The sequence below is a fragment of the Macaca mulatta genome, chromosome 4 (assembly GCF_049350105.2).
Source record: "Macaca mulatta isolate MMU2019108-1 chromosome 4, T2T-MMU8v2.0, whole genome shotgun sequence".
In the NCBI taxonomy this organism is placed as follows: Eukaryota; Metazoa; Chordata; class Mammalia; order Primates; family Cercopithecidae; genus Macaca; species Macaca mulatta.
Window position 1 is genome coordinate 172,646,995 of NC_133409.1, and position 24,390 is coordinate 172,671,384.

General features: G+C 45.0%; 1 long non-coding RNA gene across 2 annotated transcripts in view; it reads right to left on the reverse strand.

Annotated features, from left to right (window-relative positions):
• Window positions 1–24,390, reverse strand: part of LOC144340573 (uncharacterized) — a 309,543-nt gene that overhangs the window by 193,640 nt on the left and 91,513 nt on the right. The window contains exon 1 of one of the 2 annotated variants that reach the window (XR_013416825.1): window positions 10,558–10,567. The exons of the other annotated variant lie outside the window; for it this stretch is intronic. This is a non-coding gene — a long non-coding RNA (uncharacterized LOC144340573). Of the gene's footprint in view, window positions 1–10,557; window positions 10,568–24,390 lie in introns of those variants that run through there. 2 annotated transcript variants of the gene reach the window in all.

The window sequence follows — 24,390 nt, forward strand, 5'->3', positions numbered from 1 at the left end:
TAAGTGAATTATACAATGTCTGAAAATACATGTATATCTTTTATGTTTTTTCTTTTGAGACAGGGTCTTGCTTTGCTACCCAGGCTGTAATACAGTGGTGTGAACACAGCTCACTGCAGCCTTGACCTCCCGGGCTCAAGAGATCCTCCTGCTTCAGCCCCCTAAGTAGCTGGGACTACAGGCACACAACACCATGCCTGGCTAATTTTTTGTATTTTTTGTAGAGATGGGGTTTTGCTATGTTGTCCAGGCTGGTCTTGAACTCCTGAGCCCAAGCGATCCACCTGCTTTGGCCTCCCAAAGTGGTGGGATTTACAAGCATGAGCCACCATGTCTGGCCCTGTATATCATTTATAACTAGAAAGCTAACTTGATAATTGAGTGAATAGAATGAAGGCATGTTTAAAAAAAAAAAAGTCAGATGTTCTGACCAGACCCAGGGTTCCCACTTTGACTTGGAGAGAAGTTTAATTTGTAAATTTAAATTTATGCATCCCTATTGCATTTGAATTTTTTTTTTTTTTTTTTTTTTTTAGACAAAGTCTCACTCTGTTGCCCAGGCTGCAGTGCAGTGGCACGATCTTGGCGCTCACTGCAAGCTCTGCCTCCCTGGTTCACGCCATTTTCCTGCGTCAGCCTCCCGAGTAGCTGGGACTATAGGTGTCTGCCACTACGCCCAGCTAATTTTTTGTATATTTAGTAGAGACGGGGTTTCACTGTGTTAGCCAGGATGGTCTCGATCTCCTGACCGCATGATCTACCCGCCTCAGCCTCCCAAAGTGCTGGGATTACAGACGTGAGCCACTGCGCCTGGCTTGAATTTGTTATAATAAGCAAATGCCTTTGAAATAGTGAGGTTTTAAAAAGAGATTAAAATGCCATTAAAAGACAAATATGCTAAAAGAAATGCAAAGAAGTGGATGAAGTACAGGCCAGGGAGAAAAACAAACAAACCTGGGAATAAGAAGTTGCATCAAATTGGGGTTCAGGGACAAATTTTTATAACAATGAGAAAATAAAGATATAATAGCAACAAGGAGACTCCAACAATGGTGAATGTGAACCTCAGAAGACAGCATGGTAGGAGAGTCTAACACAGGAGTGAAAAAGCGGAAGGAAGCTCGGCTCTGCAGGATACTGAATCAGCAAGAGCAGGGCCAAGGATGAAGGTTTACAATCCTCAGTAGCCTTCTTCTTTCCTGCCACTGGGGTGTTTAAGTTCAGAATCAAGGAACATTCTAGTGTATATATTATCGGGAATAATTCAAATAAGTTATTAAACCAAAATGAAAGCTTAATTAGATAGCAATTCAGTAATCAGGACGCATACTTCATTGTTACTGTAGCCAACGGTTTGCAAACATAGGACATCACACAGCATGGGACAGTGAACTCGGAAAGAGGGGAAACTAATGAAGTGAGCCCTGCGATTGCCCCAGCTTACTGAGTACAGAGTTATTCTGCCACAGGGCAGGCAGAGGAGTCCAGAGGGAACCTGGCCATCTCCTTGAATGGAGCAGACAGATTTGAGAGTTTGAGGAGGTCAAGACTGCTGAGGTTCCTGGGGCGGAGTTACTGAGAAGGAAATAGTCCAGAGAGAGAACTCCAGACATATGCAAGGGTCTCCCTCAAGTCTTTAGCTAAGGACAGATCAGGAAATATGCAAAGAAATGACCTAATGCCAAGGAAAGAATGACCCAAGGATTAGAGAAAAGAAACAGCAAAACTTACACGGGGCTAGCAATTGTTTGTGTTCCTCCCAGCCAGAAGAGAAAAACCTTGTAATTCAAAGTCATTAGGTAGTATACTCAGAAGGGGATTGCCTCAGTCCAGTCAAATTAGATGAACAGCTGCCACAAAACCAGGAAGGATATAGGTCGACCTATTTGACAGAGAAAGAGCCCTTTGCCCAACAATATGAGAATACACATTCTTGGCCGGGCGTGGTGGCTCACGCCTGTAATCCCAGCACTTTGGGAGGCTGAGGCAGGTGGACCACTTGAGGTCAGGAATTTGAGACCAGCCTGGCCAACAAGGCGAAACCCCGTCTCTACTAAAAATACAAAAATAAGCCGGGCGTGGTGGCTCGTGCCTATAGTCCCAGCTACTTGGGAGGCTGAAGCAGGAGAATCACTGGAACCCGGGAGGTGGAGGTTGCAGTGAGGTGAGATCGCACCACCGCACTCCAGCCTGGGTGACAGAACAAGATTCCATCTCAAAAAAACAAACAAAAGAAGAATACATATTATTTTCATGTACACAAAAAGCATTTACCAAATAGACCATCTTCAGAGCCATAAAGCAAGTCTTGATAAATACAACAGGATTCAAGTCCCATAAGGAACGTTGCTTCACATGTGCCCACTTCCCCTTTGACCTTCTCTGCCATGTTTTGACGCAACACAAAAGCCCTTACCAGCAACCAGGCAGAGGCCGGTGCCATGCCTCTTGTACAGCCTGCAGAACCGTGAGCCAAATAAATAACTTTTCTTTATTTTTTTTAAAAGAATTATCTCTGATCACATGGAATTAAGTTGGAAATCTGCAACAGGAAGATATCTGGAATATCCCCAAATATTTGGAATTTCAGACCATGCTTCTAAATAATTTATAGTCAAAAAGAGACATTAAAAGGGAAGTTAGAGAGGACTTTGTGCTTAATGAAAATAAAAACACAACGTATGAAAATTTGTGGGATTCAGCTAATGAAGTGCACAGAGAAAAATTTACAGCAGAAAACACCTACATTAAAAAAGAAGAGGCTGGACGCGGTGGCTCACGCCTGTAATCCCAGGAGGCCGAGGCGGGCAGATCACGAGGTCAGAAGATTGACACCATCTTGGCTAACATGGTGAAACCCCATCTCTACTAAAAATACAAAAAAAAAAAAAAAAAAAAAAAATTAGCCAGGCGTGGTGGTATGCGCCTGTAGTCCCAGCTACTCTGGAGGCTGAGGCAGGAGAATGGCGTGAACCCAGGAGGCAGAGCTTACTGTGAGCGGAGATCATGCCAGTGCACTCCACCCTGGGCAACAGAGCAAGACTCCATCTCAAAAAAAAAAAAAATTTTAAATTTTTTCTTCAACTTTTATTTTAAGTTCTGGGGTACATGTGCAGTATGTGCAGGTTTGTTATGTACGTAAACATGTGAGAAGCATGTTCTTAAAAATAAAGACCAATAAAGTTGATTTTTTAAATAATGAGCAAAAGATTTGAACAATTTATTAAAGAAGACACACAGAACGTAAATAAATACGTGAGAAGATATTCAAAATCATTATTCATTGCAAGTTAGTGCTAATTAAAATTACAAGGAAATATTGTTATAATTCCACTAAAATAGCGAAAATTAAAGAGATTGGCCATACCGTGTGTTGGTGAGATGTGAATCAACTGGAAATTTCCTATCCTGCTGGAAATGTAAAATCACACAAACACTTTGCACAATAGTTCAGTAGTTTACTAAACTGTTAAATATACCCCTGTCATAAGACCTATCCATCCCCTCTCTAGGTACAACTGCTTCTCATTATTTGAGGTAGTTATTTCTATAAAGTCACCACAAACTCTGAATTAGCTAACTCTGAAATATTGTCCCAAGAGGATATATATCTCTCATGGATTATAATCGTAAATCAATCTTAAATCTCCAAGACAACTCATCCTGATTGATTTTCTTTTCCTTAATTTATTAAAAGAGAAAACTATGTTCCCAAGTGTTAAGTGTCTTGCCTGAGATGCCCCACCGAGGGGCGTTTTCTGCTACTGGTTTCCAACTTAATTCCATGCGATCAGAGAACATTCTTTTAAAAATATTCAAGGTCCTAATGCTCCGGGATCTACAGGCACTGGAGCTGAGATTCAGATCTGTCCAGCTGGCCCCAGAACTGCAACTTTTTGCCCTATAATGTATAATGTTCCCTCCCATTTCTATTTTATTTTATTTTATTTTATTTTATTTTTTTTCTTTTTTGAGAAGGAGCCTTGCTCTGTCGCCCAGGCTGGAGTACAGTGGCACGATCAATCTCAGCTCACTGCAACCTCCACCTCCCAGGTTCAAGTGACTCTCCTGCCTCAGCCTCCTGGGTTGCTGGGATTACAGGCGCCTGCCACCACACCTGGCTAATTTTTTGTATTTTAGTAGAGATGGGGTTTCACCATGTTGGCCAGGCTGGTCTCGAACTCCTGACCTCAGGTGATCCACCTGCCTTGGCCTCCCAAAGTGCTGTGATTACAGGCATGAGCCACCGTGCCTGACGTGATCTCTATTTTCTAGTCACCTCTGTGTATGAGCTGAAACAAGAAAGCAGCGTCACCTTGTTCAACCTTAGCTGGGAATGTGCAAGCCTGGGAACTTAAACTTTTGGCAGCTCTGCCCATATGGGCAAGTGACCACGAATAATACTTGTAAGGTTAATACTTTTGGGGTTACACAAACGTGTTAACGAGTAGGTGTATTTAAAACACATAACCTGCAAATAAGGATCAACTATATTTATTCCAGGGAATTCAAATCATATGTTCATATATACTCTTGTATACAGCTATTCATGACATCTTTGTTTATTTAAAAAAAAAAAAAAAAAGCCAAGCACAGTGGCTCACACATGTAATCCCAGCACTATGGTAGGCTGGGGTGGGTGGATCATGAGATCAGGAGTTCGAGACCAGCCTGTCAGCATGGTGAAACTCCATCTCTACTAAAAATACAAATATTAACTAGGCGTGGTGGCGTGTGCCTTTAATCCCAACTACTTGGGAGGCAGAGGCTGTAGTGAGCTGAGATCGCACCACTGCACTCCAGCCTGGGCAACAGAGCGAGACTCCGTCTCAAAGAAACAAAACAAACAAACAAACAGTGAAAGTAATACTGTCTATCAGCAGGTGAATGGATTAAAAAAAGTATGGTATAGTCATCCAATGGAATACTTCCCAGTAGTAAAAGGAGCAAACTATTGATATATGCATCAACATGGATAAACCTCAAAATATTTATGCTGAAAGAAGCCATACCAGAAAACAAAGCTCCTGCTATAAGATTTCATTAATATAGAAATCTAGAAAATGCAAACTAAAAGTGCAAACTTTCTATAGCAACAGAAAACCAATCAGTGGTTATCTGGAAGGGAGACATCTCAAAGGGACCTGAGGAAACCTTCTGGGGCTGATGAATACGTTCTGTGTTTCATTGAAGTGATGACTTCACAGATATTTTAATATGCTAAAACTCATCAATTGTACATGTATGTGAAGTTTATTGTATCTCAATTGTATCGCAGTATTGCTGGATTGGGTGGAATATGGGAGAAAGAAAAAATTAAATTGGTACAGTAATCTATATCCTTTAAATTCTATAGAATGGGGCTGGGTGCCATGGCTCATGCCTGTAATCTTAGCACTTTGAGGGGTCGAGGCAGGCAGATCACCCGAGGTCAGCAATTGGAGACCAGCCTGGCCAACATGGTGAAACCCTGTCTCTACTAAAAATACAAAAAAAAAAATAGCCAGACATGGTGGCGCACACCTGTAATCCCAGTTACTGGGGAGGCCAAGGCAGGGGAATCGCTTGAACCCAGGAGGTGGAGGTTGCAGTGAGCCAAGATCGTGCCACTGCACTTCAGCCTGCGCAACAGAGCAAGACTACTTCTCAATAAATAAATAAATAAATAAATAAATAAATAAATAAATAAAATGGTTAAATATTACACTAGCAAATTGAAATCTAATCTATTGAATGACTGAATTCTAATCTATTGAATTCAATAGAATGGTTAAACATCAAATTAATGCGTATTGTACTGCCTAAGGTATGAATGAATGGAATGATATGGAATATTTGCAAACACTTGTAACATACAATGTGCCATGTACTGTTCTGTGCTCTTTACATACAATAAATCATACAGCAACCCCATGAGAGGTATACTATTATTATCCTCCTTCTATCCAAGAAAAATATGAGGCACTGAGAGGTTAATTAACTCTCCCAAGGTCACACAGGCTTGAAACCAGAGAACCAGGTCTCAAAAGCAGGCAGTTTGGTGCCAGAATCCATGCTGTTAGCAGCAAGGGTCCATCGTTTTCTTTCTTTTTTTTTTTTTTCTTTGAGACATAGTCTTGCACTGTTACCCGGGCTGGATTATAATGGTGCGATCTCGGCTCACTGCAACCTCCACTTCCCGGGTTCAAACGATTCTCCTGCTTCAGCCTCCTGAAGCATTACAGGTGCCCACCACCATGTCCAACTAATTTTTGTATTTTTAGTGGAGACGCCGTTTCACCATGTTGGCCACACTGGTCTCGAACTCCTGACCTCGTGATCTGCCCATCTCGGCCTCCCAAAGTGCTGGGATTACAGGCGTGAGCCACCGTGCCCAGCCCGGGTCCATCATTTTCTTCTTGAAGGAAGGCAACTAACATTTATTGAGCAGCTACTGCATATCAGACACTATGTTTGGTCCTTCTGCATTCATTGTCCAACTTAATTCTCACAATTACTCAAGAGGAAGCTATTATTATCCTAACTTTTCAGATGAAACTGCTTAAATTCAAAGCAGGTTCCACAGTGATTTTATGCATGAGCTGTATTTAAATTTTATTACATCGGCCTTGCTCTCCACGTCTTTTCCACTGGTCTATTTCCTGTTCACCTCTATGTCCTACGTCCACAGTGCCCAGGACAAAATTTAACTACTAAGTTAGCTATGAAAGGATGGACACACTCTCCCTCAAAATGCAATGAAATGGCAAATTATAAACAGGGGAGGATGGAGCCAGGTAATCCCTAGTTCTCAAAAAAACATCTAACACTTTTACCCCAGGTGGTGAAGTTTAATCCCCCCACCCCTGAGGGTACACTGATTTAGTAACTGACATCCAAATAATGGGGTATGGAAAGAGAAAAGGGATCACTTTACTGTGGAGAAGGCTGGAAAACATTATCTTGACCAAGGGATCAGAGATAACCCCTCAGCGACATCCTGTGGCTACCCTACCCCCGATTTGGTGTGATGAGAAGGGCGCTTTACCTCTGTGGTATTCTTTCCCCCAGAACTCACAACTGCAGTCCAAGAATGAGAAAAATGCATCAAACAAACCTAAACTGAGGACCACTTGAAAACATACCTGGCTAGTATTCCTCAAAACTGTCAAGGTCACAGAAAACAAGGTAAGACAGAAATTGTCATAGAGTGAAAGAGACTAAGGAGGTATGACAAACAAACACAACGTGTATCATGGGCTGGATCCCGGAACACAAAAGCGACCTGAATGGAAAAACTAGTGAAATCAGAATAAAGTCTGGGGTTGAGTTAGTATAATACATCAGTGTTAATTTCTTAGTTTTGACAAATGTACCACAAATGTAATATGAGCTGATAATATTAGCAAAAACTAAAATTGGACAATGGGTATATAGGAATTCTGTACTCTCTTTGCAAATTTCTTGCACATTAAAAAAACTTCCAAAATAACATTTATTTTTTAAAAATCTAATCAGCAGCCCTTATTCAGGCAAAAGCAGAGCTTGGTCCCTTTTTGCTCAGGAAGAGATATTTAGGGGCGTCGTGGACGCAGCCTGCCTTTCAGACCACCCTGGTATTGCTATGGAGCCTGTGGCCCTGCAGCCAGGTCTCCAGCACGAGCCCTGAGTCCGGAGATTACCAGCTGGGTTACGTTTAACACTTGGTTAGAGGAGCTTAAGCATTAACCTCCCTCCAGGTAGAAAACTGACCTCATACAGAAAATAAAGGTCAATGTTCTTTAATTGTGGCATCCCTTGATAATCTGATTCAATAACATTCCAGAAAAATTTGGGATACACGGCCAAAAAAGTCTGCTATTTGGGTTGCCCCGCTGGTGAGAAGAACAGAGTCCTGGTTCCTGAGTGTTAACTGTGCAAACTTCAGCAAGATTCTGAACTCAGAGGAGCCGAGGTGATAGCTAGATGGATGAATGAATGAGTTGACAGACAGACACAACTTAAAGGGTTTTCTCTCAGCAAACTCCTTCCTTAGCCAGGCATTAGTGGTACAATCTCAGAATTTTCCAGAATACTACACCTTTCCTGTAAAATCCTACCAGCCTCACATTCTAACTTCACAGATCTGACTTTTATTTTGCTTTACAAAAATGTGTTTGGTTTTGTTTCACAAACAACATCACTGTATGGTAATGAATACTAATAGTTAGTTGCCCCTCAGAGAATAGTAGACAAGCTTCCCAGATCCAAGTAAGAGTGAATTTGGGGCTGGGTGCAGTGGCTCACCCTGTAATCCCAGCACTTGGGAAGGCCAAGGTGGGCAGATCACTTGATATCAGGAGTTTGAGAGCAGCCTGGCCAACATGGTGAAACCTTGCCTCAACTAAAAATACAAAAATTAGCCAGGCACGGTGGCAGGCACCTGTAATCCCAGCTACTTGGGAGGCTGAGGCACGAGAATCACTTGAACCTGGGAGGTGGAGGTTGCAGTGAGCCGAGATCGTACCACTGCACTCCAGCCTGGGTGACAAGAGCGAGACTCTGTCTCAAAAAAAAAGAAGAAAGAAAAAGAAAGGGTGAATTTGCCCAGTGTAGGGTCATGAGGGCTGTGTGCTTGGGGGCAGGTTACGGACCAACTGCTGTGTAAGCCTGTTGCATTTCCAAAGTAGGCAATAAATCATACAGTTTTAAAAAATCACTTGAGAGAACGCACTAGAGTAGATCATATGCATATGCATGCACGCACACACGCACACGCCTGCGCACACACACGCATGCATGCACATATTAGAGAGAGAGTAATATGAAGTTTTCACAATCGAAGGATTCCAGGTGTTTCCTGCTTTCACCACCAGGGAAGTAGAAATGACCGCTGTTAAACAGACATCCCCTGCAAGAAGTCCTCAGCGCTAGTTCAACACATTTGGTACGAAGCAGAGAGAGACCGTGAGCCCCGGGTGCTATCACAGAACTATAGCCATGCGTGGCTTCTGCAAAGGCAACTCCAAAACAACTGAGAAAAGGGTAGAAGCAAGGCCCTACCAGGCTTTCTGCTGCCGACCACACACTTTGAAAAATCCGTAACTGCGGCTGTAACAGGCACTTATTAAGGGTGGTCCGGGACTTTAACGATCACTAAGATCCTCCCAGGAGGAGCGACTGTCACTTGAGTTACCACTGAACTTCATCCAGATACATTTCCCATCCCACCACTAATGTTTTCATGCAAAGAGCCAAAGACTTTATATCTTTTTAAAATAAAAAACAAAACAAAACCAAAATCCAGCATTGGAGATGCACACACACAGTTCTGAGCACGTTTCTCTTGTTACCCACTGAGGTTCGGAGCCGTAGTGCCTTTGTCGCCTTCCTGCCCAGTTATCGACTGCGAGGGGGACAGTAATCCTTGACGCCACCTTTTTGCGCTCCTTGCGGAAACAGGCGCTGCCGCCTGACTACGTGCTTTTTCCATGTAGTCAGGTGCAGCAGCTCCAAAGCCTTCCAGTTCTCAGAGACTCAGCAGAGCTGGCAGGGCCAGCGGGCACCACTGAGTCCCGCAGAGCCAGGCCCAGTCTCTTTGCTTTACTGATGCAAATGTCTGCAGGACTTTTTTTTGACATTTATGGTAAGATAAATGCTGCCACCGCTAAAGGCAGCAAAGAAATGGCCTGGTGAACTTTTCAAAATCTTTTGCCAGACTCTTTTTCAAATCTCTGGTTTCGATTTGGGCAGAGAGGGAGAGCCAAGATTCTGGGGTAGGCTGACCAGACCTAAGAGGTAGGAGATGGTCTCTTAATAATTTTTAAGACGGGAACATGGAAATGACCGCATTTTTCCCAAGGCAAGTTTTCACTTGTTGCACGATCAAACTTGTGCATGCACTTCACACAGCAATGCTTTTTGCACTATAAGGAGACAGTGGTTGATGTTTTGCGAAAGTGAGGCCCTGGGAGTTGGGTGCAGGTATATCTGGTTTTGATTCAGAGCGTACCTTTCTTTCCCCTCCCCAACGTTCTCAGACGCCAGCAGAGGTCTCATCCATCCACACAGCAGTAGGAAACCAAGGTCCTAATGCTCCGAGATCAATGTGAACATCTTTTTTAATCTTTTTTTGTGTGTGTGATGGAGTCTCGCTGTCTCCCAGGCTGGAGTGCAATGGTACGATCTCGGCTCACTGCAACCTCCACCTCCTGCCTCCTGGGTTCAAGCAATTCTCCTGCCTCAGCCACCCGAATAGTTTGGATTACAGGTGTGCGTCACCATATCCAGCTAATTTTTGTATTTTTAGTACAGACAGGGTTTTACCATGTTGGCCAGGCTGGTCTCAAACTCCTGACCTCAGGCGATCTGCCTGCCTCGGCCTCCCGAAGTGCTGGGATTACAGGCTTGAGCCACTGCACCCAGCCATGAATATCTTAGTCATCCATTGCAGACTTCCATGAAATCCATTTAATTGGCTCATTGGAATTGCTTATTGGGATTAGCTATTGCATTCAAGACTAAGACTGAGCTCACGGTGGCCATTCAGAACTACCAAAGACCAGACTGTCTCCTGGTGCGATGAATCATGTTTTCGACCCCCGTAACCAGTTTGTGTTTCAAGCACCGCTAGAGAAAATGGTCCATTTAAACTTTAAGACTCTGTTTTTATTTTTTCCCCTTTCCTCAGTTTTAGTCTGGTTTTCATCATCCACAGATTTTGTCATTCCTTCCCAAAGTATGTAAACATGATTACATGGAGGTGGAGACACCAGCTTACATGACATAGATGTGACACTGGTACATAAACCATTCACCAGGCACGATAGCTCATGCCTGTAATCCCAGCACTTTGGGAGGCCGAGGTGGGCGGATTATGAGGTCAGGATATTGAGACCATCCTGGCCAACAGGGTGAAACCCCGTCTCTACTAAAAATACAAAAAAATTAGCCAGCTGTGGTGGTGGGCGCCTGTAGTCCCAGCTACTCAGGAGGCTGAGGCAGCAGAATCGCTTGAACCCGGGGGGCGGAGGTTGCAATGAGCCAAGATCACGCCACTGCACTCCAGCCTGGGCAACAAGAGCAAAAACTCCGTCTCAGTAAATAAATAAATAAATAAATAAATAAATAAATAAACAAACAAATAAATAAATAAATAGAAATTAGCTGGGTGTGGTGGAGAATGCCTGTAATCCCTGCTACTTGGGAGGCTGAGGCAGGAGAATCGCTTGAACCTGGGAGACAGAGGTTGCAGTGAGCCAAGATCGTGCCTTTGTACTCCAGCCTGGGCAACAAGAGTGAAACTCTGTCTCCAAAAAAAAAAAAAAAAAAGTCATTCTATGTAGTTCTCATGACAATTCCACGTTACAAATAAGCAAATGGAGGCAGGTGAAGTTAAGTAACTTGCCCTAAATCACAAAGTGACAGATCTGTTTTGAATCCAAGTCTGTCCTAACTTCAATGCCCATGTGCTGTTCATTGACCACACCGCCAAGTTCCACTCAGCCCCCTTGACCTTCCAAAAGAACCTCAGCCCAGGGATGATACGGCCTGAAAGAAATTCCACCACTAGAGGCTCTGAATTCCATGTTGGCCTGGGAGTTACCAGTTACACTGGAGTCAGACTTCTTGAGTTTGTGCCCAACAATCAAGTGTCCGCAAACCTCACCTAACTTCAGGAAGCCCTGATTTCCTCATCCATTGAAAGGCGATGTTGGCTGGGTGCGGTGGCTCACGCCCGTAATCCCAGCACTTTGAGAGGCTGAGGTGGGTGGTTCACCTGAGGTCAGGAGTTCAAAACTAGCCTGGCCAACATGGTGAAACCCGGTCTCCACTAAAAATACAAAAATCAGCCTGATGTGGTGGCACACACCTGTGATCCCAGCTACTCAGGAGGCCAAGGCAGGAGAATCTCTTGAACCCGGGAGGCAGAGGTTTCAGTGAGCTGAGATTGCGCCACTGTACTCCAGCCTAGGCAACAGAGCTATACTCTGTCTCAAAGAAAAAAAATAAAAATAAAAAAGGTTGGGGGCGGGGGCGGAGATGTTACTAGTATTCCACTTGTAAGATAGTTTTGAATATCAGGTAAGATAAAGCATGGTAAATCCGGGTCTGTCTGTTCTATACTGCTCAGCTCTGAGCAACTCCTGCCAGTAGGTAATGAGAAACCAAGGCAATTTTCCTTGGTTCTGTGCTTCCAAGTAGTCTTTTTATTTTATGGAATCCTTTAAAAACTTTAGGGAAACATAATTGTCTGATTTCTAAAGCCATTTGTTCATTCATTCATTCATTTCACAAGAACACATTGCAAGCCCAGAGCCCCTCCTTTAATTTAAAAAAAAAAAAAAGGGTTCAACTTAACACAGATGAACAAATGAAGTCTAACGCACTGGGTGGTCAGCATCTGAAGGTGGGGCCTGGATGGAGGGCCTTAAAAGTAGTGGTCCTCAGCCTTTTTGGCACCACGGACTGGTTTCATGGAAGACATTCCATGGATGAGTTACTGGGAGTTGGGACTTCCACAGATGAGGATGGATGAGGGTAGGGATGGTTTTGAGATGAAACTGTTCCACCTCGGATCATCAGGCATTAGATTTTCATAAGGCATGCACAGCCTAGACCCCTTGCATGTGCAATTCAAAATGGGGTTAATGCTCCTATGAGAATCTAATACCACCACTGATCTGGCAGGTGGTGGAGCTTAGGTGGTGATGCTCGCAAACCTGCCACTCACCTCCCGCTGTGTACCCAGTTCCTAACAAGCCACAGACTGATACCTGTCCATGGCCCAGGGATTGGGGACCCCTGCTTTAAAAGAACTCAGAGCAGTTGAGAACCCCAGAGGTTGGGGAAGTCTCCACAAAAAAATGTTGAGCCTTTGGGCCTGGAAATATTTGGATAGAAACACTAACACAATGTTCCACTCTCCTGATAAACTAAAGTTGACAAACACCTGGGGGATCAGATTAATACTGGGAATCTTGGGCTCATTTCCACCTTGGACAGGCTTCCCCCGCAAGGGTTTTAATGCCTTTTCTTCTTGACACATGTCTGCAGGTAAACAGTAATCAACGCTTAGGTTGTGTTTCATTTAGATGTCAGCAAACAGCATCTGTCCTGCACTAGCAAAGCATGGGTTTGCAAGGACTATTTCAAAAGCTCAGAGCTCCTATCTCATGAGTATAAGGCTGGGCTGTGAGAGCTCAGCTCCAGAAACCAGGAAGCACCCCTCCTTCCCCAGTCAGACTGGCAGTGGCAAGCAGTGTGTGCTATTCCTGCCCACTTTGTGGAGTTGCTCTGTTCTGATGCCTGTGGCAGGGTGGTCTGGTGGTTAAGAAGCCATAAGAGCAAATGTGGCTTCAAATCCCTGTTCTTTGGTCTTTACTATGACCTTAGGCAAGGTGTAGATCTCATCTCAGTCTTAGTTTCATCATTCCTAAGAGACAGGCTGTTATGGACTGAACCGTGTCCTCGCAAAATTCATCTGTTGATGTCCCAACTCCCAGTAACTCAGACTGTCACTGTACTTGGAGATAGGGTCTTTAAAGAGGTAATTAAGGTAAAATGGGGTTATAAGGGCATGGCCCTAATCCAATAGGACTGGTGTTCTTATAAGAAGAGGAAGAGACACCAAGAGCATAGGCACAGAGGAAAGGTCATGTCAGGACACAGTGAGAAGACGGCCGTCTGCAGGCTAGAAAGAGAGCCCTCACCAGGAACTAACCCTGCTGGCAACTTGATCTTGGGCTTCCAGCTCCAGACTATGAAAAAATAAATTTCTGTTGTTTAAGCCATGCAGTCTGTGGCATTTTGTTATGGCAGCCCAAGCTAGCTAATACAGGGACCAAAACAGTGCCTACTTTCCTGGATTAACGTGAGAGCAAATGAGACCATGTACCTAGCACATAGAAAGCACTGGAGAGATGCTTATCTTCCTCTTCTCCATCATCATCATCATCATCATCATCAAAATGTGCTACCTCCCAGGAGACATTCAGTGCTGATTTCTCCCAGGGAAGGGGTGCTCCTTACAAGTCATCTTACATAACTTCCACCATTTTCATCAATAGATAGTTGCTACTCGTTAAACTTTTATATATTGTGTATATATGTATGGATTATATGTATATATGTGGATTATATATTTATGGATTATATGTATATATACATGGATTATATACATGTGGATTTCATATATATCATCCTCTTCACAATTTCTCTATTATATATATAATTCTCTTTACAATTTCATTTGGCTGAGCAAAGAGTAAAAGTCACAACCTCATTAACATGTCAAATAGAAAAAGCTTCACACATTGGCAGTCCTTTAAAGCATGGTAGAAGCAACATGAGACCACAGACTGGAAGTAGGATTCAGGAAATAGTCACATAGCTGGCACTGAGGGGTCAGGTGCCTAAGCCTGGGAGGAGCAGAGTGAATGGAGACCTTGGCGGTTTCCTGAGATCAAGGACTGGGATTAACAAAGGGGTCACCAAGTCTGAGGTCAGGTAAAGGAAAGATCCCGCTTCTTAGAGGCATGTGAAACTGGGATAGTCACTGGTGAAAAGGAAAAAAGCCTGGAGATGAGGAGCCTGGACCAGCAGCCCTGGAAAAGCATGAGTTTGTAAGGACCATTTTGAAAGCTCAGAGCCCCTGTCCCATGAGTGTATCTTTTCCATTTCAAGCGATTCTCTTGCCTCAGTCCCTGCTAATAGCTGGGATTATAGGTGCCAGCCACTATGCCTAAGTTTTATAATTTTTGTAGAGAGATGGGGCTTCGCCATGTTTGCCAGGCTGGTCTCGAACTCCCCACCTCATGTGATCCGCCCACCTTGGCCTCCTAAAGTGCTGGGATTACAGGCATGAGCCACCGTGCCTAGCCCTTTTCTGTTCTTAAAGATGCATTACTTGGAGGCCAGGTACGGTGGCTCATGCCTGTAATCCCAGCACTTTGGGAGGCTGAGGTGGGTGGATTACTGGAGGACAGGAGTTTGAGACCAGGCAGGGCAACATGACAAAACCCTGTCTGTATTAGTCAGGATCCTCTAGAGGGACAGAACAAATAGGATAGATGTATATATGAAGGGGATTTTATTAAGGAAATCACATGATCACAAGGTCCCACGAGAGGCCGTCTGCAAGCGGAGGAGCGATGAACCCAGTCCAAGTCCCAAATGTGAGGAATTTGGAGTCTGATGTTCGAGGGCAGAAAATGTCCAGCATGGAGAAAGATGTAGGCTGGGAGGCTAAGGCTGTCTAGTCTTTTCACATTCTTCTGCCTGTTTTTAATTCTGGCCATGTTGGCAGCTGATTAGATTGTGCCCACCTAGATTGAGGGTGGGTTTGCCTTTCCCAGTCCACCAACTCAAATGTTAATCTCCTTTGGCAACACCCTCACAGGAACAATACTTTGCATTCTTCAATCCAATCAAGTTGACACTCAGTATTACCCATCACACCGTCTTTACATAAAATAAAAATTAGTCCAGGAGTGGTAGATCACACCTGTAATCCCAGCACTTTGGGAGGCCAGGGTGGGCGGATCACGAGGTCAGGAGTTTGAGGCCAGCCTGATGAACAAGGTGAAACCCCATCTCTACTAAAAATACAAAAATTAGCTGGGCGTGGTGGTGCGTGCCTGTAATCCCAGCTACTCAGGATGCTGAGGCAGGAGAATTGCTCAAACCCAGGAGACGGAGATTGCAGTGAGCTGAGATCATGCCATTGTACTCCAGCCCGGGAGACAGAGCAAGACTCCATCTTTAAAAAAAAAAAAAAAGAAAAATAGAAAAATTATCTGAGCTCTGGGCATGGTGGCACATGTGGGAGGCTGAGGTGAGAGGATTGCTTGAATCCAGGAGGTGGGGGTTGCAGTGAGCTGAGATCATGCCACTGCACTTTAGCATGGTCGACAGAGCGAGATCCTGTCTCAAAAAAAAAAAAGAAAAAAAGATGCAATACTTGGAAATTTACATTCATTCAATACAGACTGACTGAGCACCCACCATGTACAGGCACTGTACTGTGTCCTAAGGGAATAAGAAGAAGAGAAACGTTTTCTGCCATACAATGGAACAAGAGCCTTAGTTCAGATAGCTTCACTCCCTGAGAGGTGGGCAGGTGACAAAGTCTGTATGTGATTATATGTGTTAGGGCACAGGAGAGAATGGAGTTTTTCCAACCCTCGAAAGTGATTTACCAACATCATTTTTTTTTTTTTTAAAGAAAGCTTCTATATTAGTGACTACTACTTACTCCCTCAAATAGTTGTTTTGGGAATTAAGCTAGAGGAAGTGATTAACGCCCAGCTCTTGGTGCACCTCAGCACTCCACCAATATCACGAACCCTCCTTTTCCCTACTTCTCGGAAGACAACAGAGAGGAAAAGCACAGACGGATTTTCTCTTTTGTAAGAAAGTTCCAGGTATTGCTCTCTTAGGGAAATCCACCCCGTAAAAAACAAGTGTCAGAGACAATGAAAACCACCAGGCCCACAAGGATAAACTTTCCAATAACAAGGAATTGAAAATGAAAAAAAATCCACCCATACAGGTTGAATTAAGCACCCATTGCAACACTAGAGAGGAAGGTGGAGGCAGCTGATAAGCAAGGAACACATCTGTGGTGTGAGTTTCTGCAGTGCCCGAAGATCAGTGAGCAGGGGTCGGCCACATATTCGGAAAAACTGGGCACAGCAGGGAAGGCGTGGGGGAAACACCGGCTCCTGTCTCTGGCCCTGTCACTTGCAATGCACCCTGCTCAAAGAAAAGAAGGAAGGAGCTTCTTGCAGAAAGGCTGACAGCCCCTGGGGCAAGATCTGGTCAAGAATGAAAGGTAACCAAACCAGAATGACAGAGGTAAAAAATAAAATAAAATAAAAAGAAGAAAGAAGGGCTACTAAGGCAAATTTCCTTCTTTTTGAGACACAGACTCTTTTTTTTTTTTTTTTTTTGAGACAGATTGTCGCTCTGTCACCCAGGCTGGAGTGCAGTGGTGCGATCTCGGCTCACTGCAACCTCCATCTCCCAGGTTCTAGCGATTCTCCTGCTTCATCCTCCCTAGTAACTGGAATTACAGGCATGAGCCACCACATCTGGCTAATTTTTGTATTTTTAGTAGAGACGGGGTTTCACCATGTTGGCCAGGCTGGTCTCGAACTCCTGACCTCAAGTGATCCGCCTGCCTCGGCCTTCTAAAGTGCTGGGATTATAGGCGTAAGCCACCACACCCAACCTACAAAAAGTTTTTAAAAATTATCCAGACATGGTGGCATGCCTGTGGTGCAGCTGCTCAGGCTACTGAGGTGGGAGGATCACTTGAGCCCAGGTGAGCTCTGATTACACCTCTGCACTCCAGTCTGGGCAACAGAGCAGGACCCTATCTCTTTTTTTTTTTTTTTTTTTGAGACAGAGTCTCGCTGTGTCGCCCAGGCTGTAATCCAATGGCGCGATCTCGGTTCACTGCAACCTCTGCCTCCTGGGTTCAAGCAATTCTCCTGTCTCAGCCTCTTGAGTGGCTGGGATTACATGCACCCACCACCATGCCCGGCTAAATTTTTTTTTGTATTTTTAGTAGAGGCAAGGTTTCACCATGTTGGTCAGGCTGGTCTCGAACTCCTGACCTCAAGTGATCCTCCCACCTCAGCCTCCCAAAGTGCTGGGATTATAGGCATGAGCCACCATGCCCGGCCCAGAGCAAGACCGTATCTCAAAAAAAAAAAATTTTTTTAAATAGAAAATAAAGTCACATGGGAATGAGTAGGGCTTGTCCTTCAGCTGACATTTCATCCCCTAGACTACGGCCGCTTGACTGAATCCTACACCCTGTGGCTGTCATCCAAATGGCAACGAGGGAGGGACATAGAATTCAAAAAGATAAACTTGGGGCTCCAAGAATAGGACCAGGGAAAGCACAAACCCTGTTGGTGAGGAGGGTGGGGAAATGGACAATAAGCCTGCTCTAAACCGAAGGCAGGGTCGCTAATGAACAAGTCAGAGATTTACAGGTTGCTGTTTAGTGGGTGAGAACACCTGTGGATCAGGTGCACATGCAGATTCCGATGTGGGAGGCCTGGGGCAGAGCTGAGGCTCCTTCATGTCTACTCAGCTCCTGGGCGATGCCACGCTGCTGGTAGCACGCTCGAGGAACCGCTAGATAGGGGTCTATCATTCTTCCCCAGTGGGCTGTGGAAACACTCGGTACTGCCTCGGAAATTAAACCTATGGTGACCTGGAGCACCTGAGGGAGCACTTACTCAAACCATGTTAGAGTAAGTAGGCAGGCCAGTTTCTATCTCATGATGGTCTAAGATCTGCAGCTCTCAAATAAAATTAATACCTGCACCCCACACAGTCAACAACACAAGTTTACTCATTTACAGCACTTACTGAAATATGGTTTCAACCATCTGACTCTTAGAAAGAGTGCAAACTGATTTTTGGATGCTAAAACCAGAAAGATAGGTTCTAAGGCAACAATGGTTGTAACACATCATTTCAACTGTTAGACCATCCCACCTACCTGAGATGAGATAGTCTCCAGCACAATAAATGCTGTGAACATCCTTGTCAGCTTAAGCTTAACCCTCTTGGGTTCATGCTGACAAAGGTGGGTTAGTGTTCCCATAATCTCCATCAGTGCCCCTGCAAGCCACACCAAAGAAACCTAAAATCTAGGTAGAAACAGCCTCTCTTTAAAAAAATGCAATGCAGCTCATCTTCTCTCCAGATTGCTGCTCCATGCTATTTGTATAGAAATGTGGGAGCTGCTACTAGGGGAGATGGCTGCCATGGGAAGGGTTTCACATGTCAGGAATCAGGGAGCCTAGAACAAATTGTTAAAATCACAGTGCTTTTACCTGAAGAGGCTTAACTGAGCTTTATTAAACCTGCTGGGAACTGTCAATCCAGCCCAGGAATCTGTGCTTGGACTCAGAACTCTGGTCCACTAGGAACCTCAGCACTGTTAGTCTCTACTTCTGATGCTTGGGGGAGAGCAGCAGAGGCCTTGACCTCCAGGGAACTGACACATAATAAAGGCTTTGTAAATGTTAACTATTATAATAATTTTCGTTTTACAAAGTGCAGCCAGAATACTGAAACAGGACTGTTAAGAAAATGCAGCAAGTTATTTTATTTTAATCCATTGTAGAAGGAGGAGGGGCTCCTCCCAGGCTCAATACAGAAACTAAATGAAGCATAGTGACAGGTCATACTCCGAGGAAGGGTGGTGAAGGCCCCAGGCTTGCCAGGAGGGAGGCATGGGTGAGAGATTTGGTTAACAAGCTGGAGGACGGATGGAGATCCCGAGTTTGGGTGGATTAAAACATGAAGCCCAGTAGTTCCTGGAGGGACCAGCTCCCACCCTCCACAGCCTGCTGCCTGGAGGCTACAGAGCTCAAGTTAGTAGGACCCAGGACAGAGGTACGTACCCCTCAGCAGAGGAGAGCTCGACACCTGACGTGGGAGACTCAGGATCAGCTCCCACATAAGAAATGCAGAGGACCAGCCCCCGTGAGCGACGGGGCTCCCCATGATGGGGATGCTGCCTGGTGGGCAGAGCAGGGTGACCCTGGCAGCCCCTCTACTCACCTCTTTGTGAGGCTCAAAGGATCTCATGGGGCAGACATAGGAGGACAGAAATCTCTTTTCCTTTCTCCCTTTGCTCTTTCCCATTTTCACCTTCGACGGGAAGTCGAGTACAAGGAGATACTGTTGCTATTGTCAAGGGAAGGAATTGCTTGCCTCACAAGCACTTTTTGATGAAGAACATGAGGATCCAATGCAAAAGAAATGTGCCATTACAGGTCCAATGTGGGGCTGCAGAGCGGGAGTTGTTGGCTTAAACCCACCTGGGGTGGGAGGAGACAGGCCCAGGGGAGAGATGGGGAGAAAAGGAAGGAGGATAGGGGAAGAAAGAGGGGACATCTAGGGGCCATTTTAGAAGGGCCTGACGTGCACTCAAAGGCAAACCGGGGATGAAGAGTATGAAAATATTCTGAGGGACAGCCGATGTGCTACAGATGCGTTTGGGATCTTTTTGGATCTCTCTGGTGGAGGCTACATCACAAGGGCCTAACCGGAGGGTTAATGGAGGATCCCATCACGAGGGCCTAACTGGGGGATTAATGGAGGATCCTTGGCAGCTTATTCATACACCAGCTGGCAACAGCTTTTAGAGTTGGGCCTGTTGGTTTTTGAGGTAACGGAAATAACCGTTGTGAAAGTATGTGCAGGTACTCCTGTGGACCCTCTAAAGCCACTCCTGGGCCAGGCGTGGTGGCTCATGCCTGTAATCCCAGCACTTTGGGAAGCTGAGGCAGGTGGGTCACTTGAGGTCAGGAGTTCGAGACCAGCCTGACCAACATGGCAAAACCCCGTCTCTACTAAAAATGTAAAAATTAGCTGGGCGTGGTGGCGGGTGCCTGTAATCCCAGCTACTCTGGAGGCTGAGGCAGGAGAATCACTTGAACCCAGGGGGTAGTGGTTGCAGCGAGCTGAGATTGTGCCACTGCACTCCAACCTGGGAGAAAGAGCAAAACTCCGTCTCAAAGGAAAAAAAAAAAAAGAAAGAAAGAAAAGAAAAAGAAACATACTCCCCTCCTGCAGAGTCCTGCAGAGGGGAAATATGTCAGATAGAGGTACTGAGAGTTTGGGGAATAATAAATGCCCCTATTTTAGCTTTGCTTGTGGAAAAGAGATACTTGATGCAGGCTACCTCTATGAAAACAAGTACCTAGAAATACATTAAAGTGGATTGTAAGGTTGTGGGGGGTCTTGGAAATTTATAGAAGGATCTGGGGGAGGCACTAAATAAACGTTTATTATATAAATGAATGTTCATGTGAATACATAAATAAGTATAAATTCATGCAGGAGTTTGTATACCAGACATGCCTGCCATTCACTGTTCAGTCCCAGCACTGGGAGGAGGGACCATGCCTCACCTACGGTCATGGCTTATAGGGTCACCTATGGGCATAGCTGATAGGACCTTTGCCATCCAGCAACTCTGTAACGTAGCTTGATTTGAAAGATGAAATGAACCAATGAAATTATTTTGAAATTTTGGAGTATGGCATTAAGATACTTAATAACTCAGAGGTGCTAGTACCACAAGGTCTCGTGAATCTGGAGCCAGAACCATTAAGGGGCGGGGGCGGGGGCGGGGGCGGGCAGAGAGAGGTACTGCTTCCAAATATCTGATATCTGATTCTCTATTGAGAAAATCGGATATCAAAGGGGGATTTGGAAAAATCTCCATTGAGAAAATGGAGACTTTCTCATTGAGAATTCCAGCATTCCTTCTTGTATCCTAATGGCCTTGTCACATGGTGATATTCATGTCCAAGGTAAAGCTAAAATGAGCTGGCCAGGAGACACAGCACAACAGGAAACAAAGCAAACCAGCACACTCGTTCTGCGCACCCCCTGCATTTTCCTCTCTGAATACCCACACGCCCTCATGGTTGCTGAGCACACATCGTTTGAATTTGCCTACAGCTTTTTTTTTTTTTTTTTTTTTTTTTTTTTTTTTTTTTTTTTGAGACGGAGTCTCACGCTGTTGCCCAGGCTGGAGTGCAGTGGCGCGATCTCGGCTCACTGCAAGCTCCGCCTCCCGGGTTCCCGCCATTCTCCTGCCTCAGCCTCCCGAGTAGCTGGGACTACAGGCGCCCGCCACCGCGCCCGGCTAATTTTTTTTTTGTATTTTTAGTAGAGACGGGGTTTCACTGTGGTCTCGATCTCCTGACCTTGTGATCCGCCCGCCTCGGCCTCCCAAAGTGCTGGGATTACAGGCTTGAGCCACCGCGCCAGGCCTTGCCTACAGCTTTACTTGCTGTGGTTCTGACCAACTCTCCGTGACCCTCATCCAAATGTCACCCATCATTTGTCCAAAATTTTTGCATTTTCGTTGAGATTCTTTGGAGCTCTCCCTGGTCCATCTTAGTTACTTAAGGACCAGGCTATGAGTCTGGCATCAACCTCTGATCTAATCAGCTATGGACAGGGAGATGAGGTCACATATTCCCTAGGGCTACTCCTTAGAAGGGTTGGGTGGTCAGGAGAAGTTAGGTAAGAAGCGACAGTTTGGTCCCAGGCAAAATACCTGGAATGGTAATTTTTTTTTTTTTTTTTTTTTTTTTTTTTTTTTTTTGAGATGGCGTCTCCCTCTGTTGCCCAGGCTGGAGTGCAGTGGCACAATCTTGACTCACTGCAACCTCCACCTCCCAGGTTCAAGGTATTCTCCTGTCTCAGCTTCCCCAGTAGCTGGGATCACAGGCATGTGCCACTGCACCCGGCTAATTTTTTGTATTTTAAGTAGTGACAGGGTTTCACCATGTTGGCCAGGCTGGCCTCGAACTCCTGACTTCAAGTGATCTGCCTGCTTCTGTCTCCCAAAGTGCTGGGATTATAGGTGTGAGCCACTGCGCCTGGCTCAGGCTCCCTCTTGGGGATTTCATTCTCTGTCTACCTGGAGGACTGATATTTTTTCAATTCCTAAGGACTTTATTACTTGGAACTGGCAAGTTTGCTGAATTTGGAATTCTTTGGAATTTTTCCTGAAGTCCACTACTTGCACCAAAACTTTCTTCGGTCAATTTGCACTGTCATTCCAGAATTGTTGTATTTCAGGTTTCAGGGTTAGTTCCTATTTTCCCCTTCAAATGAAAACGATTCCAGTTTAAAGAAATCATAATATGACTGCATTGCTACAAGTTCTGGCTAGTGCTTGGAAAGCAGCTGTTCTCTCAGAAGCTAGGTAGATTGCAAAACACCTGCAAATTCCTCCCTATGGAGCCATCGCACAGCTCTTTGCAATGTGACTTTGCAGCTCCTCTCATCAAGAGACAGACTCTGTTTCTCCACCCCTTAAATCTGTACTTGGCTGGGCCGTGTCATGCCTGTAATCTCAGCACTTTGGGAGGCCGAGGTGCTGATCACGAGGTCAGGAGATCGAGACCATCCTGGCTAACATAGTGAAACCCTGTCTCTACTAAAAATCCAAAAATATAGTCAGGCGTGGTGGCAGGCGCCTGTAATTCCAGCTACGCGGGAGGCTGAAGCAGGAGAATGGTGTGAACTGGACTTGGCTTTGTGACCTGCGTTGGCCAACAGGACACTGGCAAACATGATCCAAGGAGAGGATAGTGCTTGTGCACTGAAGTTCACCTCCTCTTGCTGCTAAGACTCTTTTGCTACCCCATGAATGAGTCTGGGCTAGCATTCCTGAGGATGAGAGGCCATGTGGAGACAGGCCCCCATTATCCCAGCTGTCCTAGCTAAGGAGCCAGGCACATGAGTGATGTCATCCTAGTCCATGCAAATCCAGACAAGAACTATGCGGTCAACCCAGAGAATTGTGCAAAATAATAAAGCTGCTAAGTTTGAGGGTGGTTCATTATGCAGCCTTTGCTACTGGAAACTGGAGCCTTCTGGGAAGACCCTCTAGTGTCCTGCTTCTCTTCTAAGGTGAGGGTCCAAGTCCTCACAGGATCTACTACCTCTGGATCCAGTGGCCACTCAATATATCCTACAGACTGCACAGATTCCAAATCCCCGCCTTGATATCTGTCAACCCAGTCAAGTGGAGATTTTCTTATGGAGGAATCCAGTACTCTTTCTTGTATCCTAATGGCCTTGTCACGTTGTTACATTCTGTGATTACTCTTTTTTCTTCTCCAGTTATCGACAAGAAGAGGGGTAGGTATTGATAGCACAGACAGGAAAGAGGATGGCTCTGTGTGTGTGCAGGAGTGTGTGATGCAGAAGGAAGCCAAGAATTAGAATGAGTACATTGTTGAAACAGTGTCCAGTAGGTGAAAGGAAAGAGGTGTAGAGACAACGTGTACAGACCAGGTCACATCTGATGAGTAGAACAAACAGCATCGAGAAATGGGACAATGTCAGTATCTACTTCATTTGGTAAACCACTTAGGAGGACGGTATCTGGCATGCAGTCCGGGCTATGACAGTTGCCATCCACAGGCCCTGGTAGTTTACACATGTGTCATGGACCCCCTTTCCTGCCGCGATGGAGAGTTGGTGTCTAGCAAAGTCCAACCTTATATCTTCAGCAAATCATTTTGAGGCCTTAACAGTCATGTGAATCCGATTCTTTTTCTTGATAAGAGACAGAAGATACCACGTATAATGCTCTTTCTTATTATTTATTTGTTTTTATGCTAGAAACGTGAAGCAGTGGGAGTAGAGAAGGACAAAGAAATCTGTAACAAGGGACACATGTTCTCAGGATCTCCTGGGCCTGTGTCATGGGGGAAAAGAATATTTGTAACTGTAACTGATGTGATCAATTAATTGTAAACACCACTGCACTCGGACCAGCCTGAACGATGCTCTTGAGGGCACATCGTGAGTGTATATAAGTTGATTTGGGCACTAGAGAGCTAGGCAGGTAAGGCATCTTGTTGTCTC